Source organism: Oncorhynchus tshawytscha, linkage group LG14 (genome assembly GCF_018296145.1).
Source record: "Oncorhynchus tshawytscha isolate Ot180627B linkage group LG14, Otsh_v2.0, whole genome shotgun sequence".
NCBI lineage: Eukaryota > Metazoa > Chordata > Actinopteri > Salmoniformes > Salmonidae > Oncorhynchus > Oncorhynchus tshawytscha.
The window spans coordinates 32,439,007-32,450,037 of record NC_056442.1 but is presented as its reverse complement, the minus strand read 5'-3'; positions in this window follow the sequence as shown (position 1 = coordinate 32,450,037).

The following is an 11,031-nucleotide window of genomic DNA, read 5'->3' as shown; positions in this document are numbered from 1 at the left end:
TAGATGGAGGGACGATCAAGAGGATAGATGGAGGGGAGGTTAGGAGGATAGATGGAGGGAGGGAAGGTTAGGAGGATAGATGGAGGGAAGGTTAGGAGGATAGATGGAGGGAGGGAAGGTTAGGAGGATAGATGGAGGGATGATCAAGAGGATAGATGGAGGGAAGGTTAGGAGGATAGATGGAGGGAAGGTCAGGAGGATAGATGAGGGATGGTTAGGAGGATAGATTGAGGGAAGGTTAGGAGGATAGATTGAGGGAAGGTTAGGAGGATAGATGGAAGGAGGGAAGGTTAGGAGGATAGATGGAGGGACGATCAAGAGGATAGATGGAGGGAAGGTTAGGAGGATAGATGGAGGGAAGGTCAAGTGGATAGATGGAGGGAAGGTCAATAGGATAGATGGAGGGAAGGTCAAGTGGATAGATGGAGGGAAGGTCAAGAGGATAGATGGAGGGAAGGTCAAGAGGATAGATGGAGGGAAGGTCAAGAGGATAGATGGAGGGAAGGTCAAGAAGATGGAGATGGAAGGGAAGGTCAAGTGGATAGATGGAGGGAAGGTCAATAGGATAGATGGAGGGAAGGTCAGATGGGAGGGAAGGTCAATAGGATAGATGGAGGGACGATCAAGAGGATAGATTGAGGGAAGGTTAGGAGGATAGATGGAGGGAAGGTCAAGAGGATAGATGGAGGGAAGGTCAAGTGGATAGATGGAGGGAAGTTTAAGAGGATAGAATGATGGATGAAAGGGAAAGAAGGAGGGAGGGAGAACAAGGTAAGGACAGACAACAAACAGCATGACAAAAACAGCCTCCTGACATGCTAGTAAAAGGAGAAGTGTGGCTTTGTTCCAGACTGTTGTGTGTGTGTGTGTTCTCTGGAGCAGAGCCCAGTGTTCTGACATGTGTTTCTGTTTATTAATGAGTCTGGAGGCGCTGCCAATGAATGATGAGTTTCCTTTCTCTCTCCCTCTGTTCTCCTTTTCTCTGTCCTCTCTTTCTCTGTCTCTCTCTCTCTCTTTGACCTCTTTCTCTCTCTCTGTGTCACACACACCCACATGCACACACACACATGCACACACAATCTTGTACAGCTAACCTTGTGGGGATACACAATTCAGTTCCATTCAAAGTTCTATTTTCCCTAATCCCTAAATGAAACCCTAACCCTAACCTTAACCCAAAAACCGAACCTTAACTCTAACCCTAAAACTAACCTCAGCTCCTAACCGTAAGCCTTAACGTAATTCTAACCCTAACACTAATTCTAACCTTAATCATAAACCCCTTAGAAATAGCATTTGAACTTGTGGGGACAAACAAAATATCCACAGTTGGTCACATTTTTGTTGTTTACAATTCTTGTGGGGACTTCTGTTAAACACGTCCACACCCACACACACACTACATCCCAGCGCCTGACCCTCAGCACGCCATAAATCTGACTTCAAGGGCGGTGTCGGCGTTGGCGAGAACAGGATATGAGAGCGTGGCCCTCTCAAAATCTTCCCCTCCAGATGAGAACAAAATGTAGAGAATGTTCCAGATGCCGCGGCCGCTACAGTCTAGGAACATGTGGAGCCAAGAGCTGGAAAACGAGCAGCCCTTCCTATCTTTTCCCCCTTCTTTCCATGCATTTTCTCTCTGTTGTCTAACTTATCCGTCTCTGTTTTTGGGCTGTTGGTAGGCTAGCTTTTTGTTTCGTACTGTTATCTCTTTGATAGTGTCTCCTTATCTTGTTATCTTGTCACTCTCCTCTTCCTTCCACTTCTGTCTAGCATCTTAAAACACACACACACACACACATTGAGGTAGAGACAAACACACACACACACACACACACAAACACACACACACACACACACATTGAGGTAAACACACACACACACATTGAGACAAACACACACACACACACAAACACACACACACACACACACATTGAGGTAGAGACAAACATACACACACACACACACACACATTGAGGTAGAGACAAACACACACACACACACACACACACATTGAGGTAGAGACAAACAAACACACACACACACACACACACACACATTGAGGTAGAGACAAACACACACACACACACACACACATTGAGGTAGAGACAAACACACACACACACACACACATTGAGGTAGAGACAAACACACACACACACAAACATACATATGTACAAACACACAAAGACAGAGTGACACACACACACACACACACATTGAGGTAGAGACAAACACACACACACACACATACATATGTACAAACACACAAAGACAGAGTGACACACACACACACATCCCTCAGACAGGATTATCCCACTCTCACAAGTTGATCCTCTCTGGCAAGCACTGCCAGTCCCCTCTGAGCATGGAACAGAAGCACTACTGTCAGGGCAGAGCTGTGACCTAGAGAGTAGTATGTCTGTGTGTGTGTGTGGGTCTCTGTTTGTGTGTGTGTATCCCTCTGTGTGTTTGTGTGTGTGTGTCTCCCGTTGTTTGTTTGGGTGTGTCAGGTCACAGGCCAAGGTCTCCAACCTGATCCGCTCTGAGGCAATCGGCCTGCGAGTGCATTAAGAGATTGCGGGGGGGACGCCGAGCCGAGGCTCACTGGCTCGACTTAAAGACATACACATAATCCTGGCTGCTCTGCTGTGGTCTGCTCCACCTGACAAGGATAAGTGTGGCAGGTGTGTCTGTCAGGGACTGTGTGTGTGTGTGTGTGTGTGTGTGTGTGTGTGTGTGTGTGTTTGTGCGTATCCTCTCTGAGCTGTACCCCACCTACGCCCTCTCAGGCGTGCCCCTGTCCTTGGACACCCTTACCCGCCCTAGAGTCACTTCATCTGCCAACTGGATAAAGAGAGAGAGAGATAAGGAGGGGTACACAGAGAGAGGGAGAGCGAGACAGAGAGCGAGACAGAGGTAGTCAGACAGACGGAGGGAGAGAGGGAACCAGCCAGTAGAGAGACGTGACAGGACAGAGGTTACCCCACACCCTGATGTCATCCTTCCCAGCCTGACCACACAAAGCATGGTCAGTTAGCTATAGTCACAAAGCACACCAACACTTAACCATGCATTTAAACTATGGACGCTTGAGATCTGCAAGTGTACGGTATGTGTTTATAAGGTATGCTACATAATTCCACTGTATGTCACTTGGACTGTGTTCATTTTGATAATAAATGGAATTGCACAGAGAGAAAACATTGTTCTTTGTGTTTGTATTATTTGAACTGTGAGTAGATATATCTCTTCACTATAACAAATACGCTTAGAGTATCCTACCAAATGGACATACTTTCAAATAGTAGGATAATTATAGGAAAATATTTGAAAATACGTTCAAATACTTCCAAAAATAAACTAGTTGATTTGGGCCACATTATTTAAAAACACAAAAATTCACACAAAATAAGTGAATGCCCGGTAGTGATCAAATACACACAAATGATCAAATACACATGTATTTGAACCCTGCTTACAGTACTAGACTGGAAAGGGTAATAAGTAACTGGCCGGTAGTTTCCCAGGCATAATGCTACCTCTGGAAGTTCTGACCTATTTGAATGGCAGTGCCTGCCCTTTGGAATCTGCAACACACCAGCTAACTCACTGGGACATGTTGACATACTGTAGTTCCATTAGCTGGGTGTCTCACTCACTCACACACACACACACACACACACAAGCTAGGGTGACCCCAGGTCACTGGAAGATTATCTTATAGGTGACAGGTCAGCAGACTCTAAAACTGACCCTACCGGAAGGTCACAGCAATCTCAGGCATTCTTAGCCAAGGCTAGAGGTATAGAGTGTGTGTGTGTGTGTGTGTGTGTGTGTGTGTGTCTGCATGCTTGCTTGAGTGAGTGTGTGTATGTGCACATAGCCAAGGTCGCTCAATCCCAATGCAATTGGGAGGAAAGCAAAGCTTTTTTTCCCTCTGGGAAATGAGTATGATTACATGATTATGTTGAGACCTCAATGGATACTCATAACACAGGATGACCTAATCTCTCCCTCTCCTGTTCCTAGAATGAATGTCACTGTCACTGTTAGTCTGTGGACCCTATTAGTTAATAAGAGGTAATGGACGGGAAGGGAACTAATGTGTGTGTACACACACACACACACACACACACCACTTCTCCTCAATGCCTCCATCCATCCATACTGAAACCCATTGGGAAGGAAGGAGGAAGAAGAGGAGGGGAACTGCACAATGAGTCATCATTGGTCTTCTCAAGCACCCACGGAAAGAATGGAGGAAGAGGTTCCACTGCCATCCAGAAGCCAAGCCTGGCTTTGCTCTGAAGAGGTTTACAAACCTTTCCTAAATTCCCCCTAGCCTGGTGAAATCGTCTGTGAAAGCTGCTTAGGGTTAGGATTACCCACCGGCTGACGGGATGGAGACAAAAACGCTGCCGGTGTGCAACCTAACCCCAACCTGACCTAGCACGTTACCACAATGCACCCTGACCTTTACCAAGGGGGACCAGGGTCATCACTACTTAACACAGCCACAAAGTCATAATTACGTACATAATTTCTACAATTTCTGTTCTTAGTTGATTTTAAACCTAACCCTAACCTTAACCACACTGCTAACCTTATGCCTAACCCCAACCTGAAATCAACACCAAAAAGCACATTTTTATAGCCAATTTTGACTTTGTGGCTTCTAGTGGAAACACTCTTTAAGCAGGAGATAGGGAAGGTGGGATACATCCCAAATAATTAGAATTACTCTGTTCATCTGACTCAAATAGAGAAGAGATAATACTAGCAATACATTTTATGATATTTTCTTGATTTTTCTTATCTCTCTTTATCCAGATATAACTGGAAGCCTGTGCTGTACCCACTTGGCAGCCAAGGCCACCCACTGTGGAGCCAAACCCAGCCAATCAGAATGAGTTTTCCCCTCAAAAGGGCTTTATTACAGACAGAAATACTCCATTGTGATGTGTGACAAAACTGCACATTTTAGAGTGGCCTTTTATTGTCCCCAGCACAAGGTGCACCTCTATAATAATCATGCTGTTTAGCGTCTTGATATGCCACACCTGTCAGGTGGATGGCTTATCTTGGCAAAGGAGAAATGCTCACTAAAAGGGATGTAACCAAATTTGTGCACAAAATTTGAGAGAAATAAGCTTTTTGTGCGTATAGAACATTTCTGGGATTTTTTCTTTCGCCCTTAAAACATGTTGCATTTCTATTTTTGTTCAGTGTAATAGGCTAACCACTGCTAGTGGCCATGTATTCATCCAACAGTAAATGTCTTTTAAAAGCCCTGTGCCCTCGCAATGGCCCGTCCGCATTTTGTGTGTGAGCCACTCAATACAGTACCTCAAAGCCATATAATATCAAGATTGTAGAATAGTTGCTATTAAGCTGAATATTGAGAGTGGAGAAATAAAAAGCCTACAGAAAGCTGAGATCCTACTCTACTTGACAGGGACAAGAGGACAAAGCTTCCAAAGCTGTGTTTTTCCCGCAATTGCATTTTGAAATGTTATACGATCAGAATGCATTTTTCTCTCTAGCGCATGGGGGGAGAGGAGAGTGGCTCGGTCATCACAGCGAAACAGGCACAGTGGCAGGGCTAACACTTTCATTTGATCAAATTATGGTTTTAGCTGCCCCAAAAATAGGACGTTTTGAGTGAGATGACAATATAGAATGGGCTTTTTCTACGTTTATAGGCTCTTTTTAATTCTTTACGATCCATGGTCTTGGCTGTCTAACTGATGACAGAGTTAGAGCAGGTCTCTTTGTTGATGCTGCGTTTTTCTTTGAAACAGCAAGCAATGCAGGTGTAGAAGAAGGTGGGTAGGAAAAACTCCCTAGAAATGCCAAAACCTAGGAAGAAACCTAGAGAGGAACCAGGCTATGAGGGGTGGCCAGTCCTCTTCTGGATGTGCCGGGTGAAGATTATAACAGAACATGGCCAAGATGTTCAAATGTTCGTAAATGACCAGCATGGGCAAATAATAATAATCACAGGCAGAACAGTTGAAACTGGAGCAGCAGCACGGCCAGGTGGACTGGGGACAGCAAGGAGTCATCATGCCAGGTAGTCCTGAGGCATGGTCCTAGGGCTCAGGTCCTCTGAGAGAGAGAAAGAAAGAGAGAAAGAGAGAGAGAATTAGAGAGAGCATACTTAAATTCACACAGGACACCGGATAAGACAGGAGAAGTACTCCAGATATAACAAGCTGACCCTAGCCCCCCGACACATAAACTACTGCAGCATAAATACTGGAGGCTGAGACAGGAGGGGTCAGGAGACACTGTGGCCCCATCCGATGATACCCCCGGACAGGGCCAAACAGGAAAGATATAACCCCACCCACTTTGCCAAAGTACAGCCCCCACACCACTAGAGGGACATCTTCAACCACCAACTTACCATCCTGAGACAAGGCCGAGTATAGTCCACAAAGATCTCCGCCACGGCACAACCCAAGGGGGGGCGCCAACCCAGACAGGCAGATCACATCAGTGACTCAACCCACTCAAGTGACGCACCCCTCCTAGGGACGGCATGAAAGAGCACCAGTAAGCCAGTGACTCAGCCCCTGAGGGTTAGAGGCAGAGAATCCCAGTGGAAAGAGGGGAACGGACCAGGCGGAGACAGCAAGGCCGGTTCGTTGCTCCAGAGCCTTTCCGTTCACCTTCACACTCCTGGGCCAGACTACACTCAATCATATGACCCACTGAAGAGGTGAGTCTTCAGTAAAGACTTAAAGGTTGAGACTGAGTTTGCGTCTTTGACATGGGTAGGCAGACCATTCCATAAAAATGGAGCTCTATAGGAGAAAGCCCTGCCTCCAGCTGTTTGCTTAGAAATTCTAGGGACAATTAGGAGGCCTGCGTCTTGTGACCATAGCGTACGTGTAGGTATGTACGGCAGGACCAACTCAGAGAGATAGGTAGGAGCAAGCCCATGTAAGGCTTTGTAGGTTAGCAGTAAAACCTTGAAATCAGCCCTTGCCTTGACAGGAAGCCAGTGTAGGGAGGCTAGCACTGGAGTAATACGATCAAATGTTTTGGTTCTAGTCAGGATTCTAGCAACCGTATTTAGCACTAACTGAAGTTGATTTAGTTCTGTAACCGGGTAGCTGGAAAGTAGAGCATTGCAGTAGTCTAACCTAGAAGTAACAAAAGCATGGATACATTTTTCTGCATCATTTTTGGACAGAAAGTTTCTGATTTTTGCAATGTTACGTAGATGGAAAAAAGCTGTCCTTGAAACAGTCTTGATATGTTCGTCAAAAGAGAGATCAGGGTCCAGAGTAACGCCGAGGTCGTTCACAGTTTTATTTGAAACGACTGTACAACCATTAAGATTAATTGTCAGATTCAACAGAAGATCTCTTTGTTTCTTGGGACCTAGAACAAGCATCTCTGTTTTGTCCGAGTTTAAAAGCAGAAAGTTTACAGCCATCCACTTCCTTATGTCTGAAACACATGCTTCTAATGAGGGCAATTTTGGGGCTTCACCATGTTTCATTGAAATGTACAGCTGTGTGTCATTCTCTGAACCAGCTTCACCTGGAATGCTTTTCCAACAGTCTTGAAGGACTTCCCACATATGCTGAGCACTTGTTGGCTGCTTTTCCTTCACTCTGCGGTCCAACTCATTTCAAACCATCTGAATTGGGTTGAGGTCGGGTGACTGTGGAGTCCAGGTTATCTGATGCAGCACTCCTTCACTCTCCTTCTTGGTCAAATAGCCCTTACACAGCCTGGAGGTGTGTTGGGTCATTGTCCTGTTGAAAAACAAATGATAGTCCCACTAAGCCCAAACCAGATGGGATGGCGTATCACTGCAGAATGCTGTGGTAGCCATGCTGGTTAATGTGCCTTGAATTCTAAATAAAACACTGACAGATGTCACCAGCAAAGGATCCCCACACCATCACATCTCCTCCTCCATGCTTCATGGTGGGAACCACACATGCAGAGATCATCCGTTCACCTACACTTTTGTCACGACTTCCACCAAAGTCGGTCCCTCTCCTTGTTCGGGCAACGTTCGACGGTCGGCGTCGCCGGCCTTCTAGCCATCGCCGATCCACCTTTCATTTTCCATTTGTTTTGTCTTGTCTTCTCACACACCCGGTTCCAATTCCATAATTACATGTTGTGTATATAACCCTCTGTTTCCCCCATGTCCTGGTCCGGAATTCTGTAAGGAGTGCGTACTGGCGGCATAGAAGTCAGGCGCAGGAGAGCAAAGACTGTGTTACAACGGCGCAGTTTAATCATAAAAATCACCGTTAACAAAACAATAAATATATACAATGGGACAAAAACCCTTCGCACGACAAGGACATGGGGGAAACAGAGGGTTAAATACACAACAAGTAATTATGGAATTGGACCCAGGTGTGTGGGAAGACAAGACAAAACAAATGGAAAATGAAAGGTGGATCGGCGATGGCTAGAAGGCCAGCGATGCCGACCGCCGAACGCCGCCCGAACAAGGAGAGGGACCGACTTCGGCGGAAGTCGTGACAACTTTGTCTCACAAAGACATGGCAGTTGGAACCGAAAATCTCAGATTTGGACTCATCAGACCAAAGGACAGATTTCCACTTGTCTAATGTCCATTGCTCATGTTTCTTGGCCCAAGCAAGTCTCTTCGTCTTATTGGTGTCCTTTAGTAGTGGATTCTTTGCAGCAATTTGACCACGAAGGCCTGATTCACACAGTCTCCTCTGAACAGTTTATGTTGAGATGTGTCTGTTACTTGAACTCTGTGAAGCATTTATTTGGGCTGCAATTTCTGAGGCTGGTAACTCTATGGAACTTATCCTCTGCAGCAGAGGTAACTCTAGGTGTTCCTTTCCTGTGGTGGTCTTCATGAGGTCCAGTTTCATCATAGCGCTTGATAGTTTTTGCGAATGCACTTAAAAGAAACTTGTTCTTGACATTTTCCGGATTGAATGACCTTCATGTCTTAAAGTAATGATGGATTGTTGTTTCACTTTGCTTATTTGAGCTGTTTTTGCCATAATATGGACTTTTACCAAATAGGGCTACCTACTGTGTACCACCCCTACCTTGTCACAACACAACTGATTGGCTCAAACACATTATGAAGGCAAGAAATTCCACAAATGAACTTTTAATAGGCCACACCTGTTAATTGAAATGCATTCCAGGTGACTACCCTATGAAGCTGGTTGAGAGAATACCAAGAGTGTGCAAATCTGTCGTCAAGGCAAAGAGTGGCTACGTTGAACAATTTGAAATATAAAATATATTGTATGTTGATTTGTTTACACTTCTTTGGTTACTACATGATTCCATATGAGTTATTTCATAGTTTTGATGTCTTCACTATTATTGTACAATGTAGAAAATAGTCAAATAAAGAAAAACCCTTGAATGAGTAGGTGTGTCCAAACCTTTGACTGGTACTGTGTGTGTTAATGTGTGATTTAGAGGGAAGTGGAAAAGTGCGGCCCCTCCTCCCCCGTACTGTATGTCTCAGTTTCCATGTTTGGACACCCTGGCTACTGCTGCTCCCTCCCCCCTCCTTCTCTTCTCTAATGCTGACTTCATCGGGTGGCCCTGGAAAAACCAACCCACGTGGTAAGGCGACTGATGCTAGCCAGCGAGAGAGAGAGAGAGAGAGCGAGAGAGAGAGAGAGAGAGAGAGAGAGAGAGAGAGAGAGAGAGGGGGTGATATAGGGGAGAGGGTACAGCACAACGTGTAGAGTGTGCCCATGGTGATATAGCAGAAACCAATAGAAGAAGAGAGAAAGAAAGAGTGAATGTGATACAGAGACCAGGACCCAGGGAAAGAGAGAAAGACCAAGAAAGAAAGAGAGAGAACCTATGTAGTATGCACACCCACCCACCACTGTGCCCCAGCCCCTGACAAGCCTCCCATTTCAATGAGGCCCCAGCCAGCAGGCAGCCAGGCAATCCAGGCCATTATGTGTGTTACACATTGCACCCAGGCCCTGGGCCCCAGCCCTGCAGTGTAAGACTCCAGATATAGACATCCCCCAGACTTCTCTATAGGTGGGCTGTAGGGAGAGAAATAGGGTGACCAAGGAAGTGAGAGTTAAAGAGAGAGAGAGAATGGGAAAGAGGAGTAGGAGAGGTAACAGAAGGAGACAGAGGTATTGTGTATCTTTAATCTACTGACTGGTTGCCGTGGTTAATCCTGGGCTGTGACGTTAGAGGAGGCCTTGCCGTCACCTAGACGATTTCCCCCTCGGGTCCACAGAATGCTTGTTGCGTAATTCCTCGGAAAGGAAAGTCTGACCAGGGCAGACCGACGCACATCAGCGACCAGACAATCTCGTTAAAGGGACATGACAGCCACACACACACACACACACTCTCTCTCTCTCTCTGTCCAAGACACACAGTCCTTAGGTGTACCTCCAGCTTACCAGGACATACATACATATTAAATACTTTATTTGAATCTACCATTTAGGCCTGGATTAACTGGCGGTAGCCGACACTCGCATAGGTGATGTTTTGGTGGCGTCAGAGGTGTAACTGCATTGGAGCACTCAAATTGGTGAGCAGCTGCTCTTGTGATCATTGTCATGATGCCACACCCGTCCCACCGACGTTAGAAGATCAGAATGACAAAGTGTAGGCTAAAGAGAAATAATAATAATTGAATACTTGTAAACAAACTGCTTTTCTGTCGGCTAAAGCGAATCAGATTGAATCGAGCCCTTAAAAAATGTAAAGGTAAATTTCTACTGAGCCGACATCTGCATTGTTAACCGTGAATGTTGTGTCCACTAATGTAGGAACATCGCCTTTAAATTTCAATAACGCTGTAACACAGAGTTTCCACTATACAGCTTGAATAGAGCCCTAAATCATAGTACATTTACCAAAGAATTCATATGCACATGCACACACACACACACACACACACCACTTCTGCTGTGTCCAAGTAACCATGACAGTGTGTCCACTCAGATACTATCTATGGGTGGTTAGGTACATTGAAAGCAGAGGGTTACACAACACTTACTTATAAAT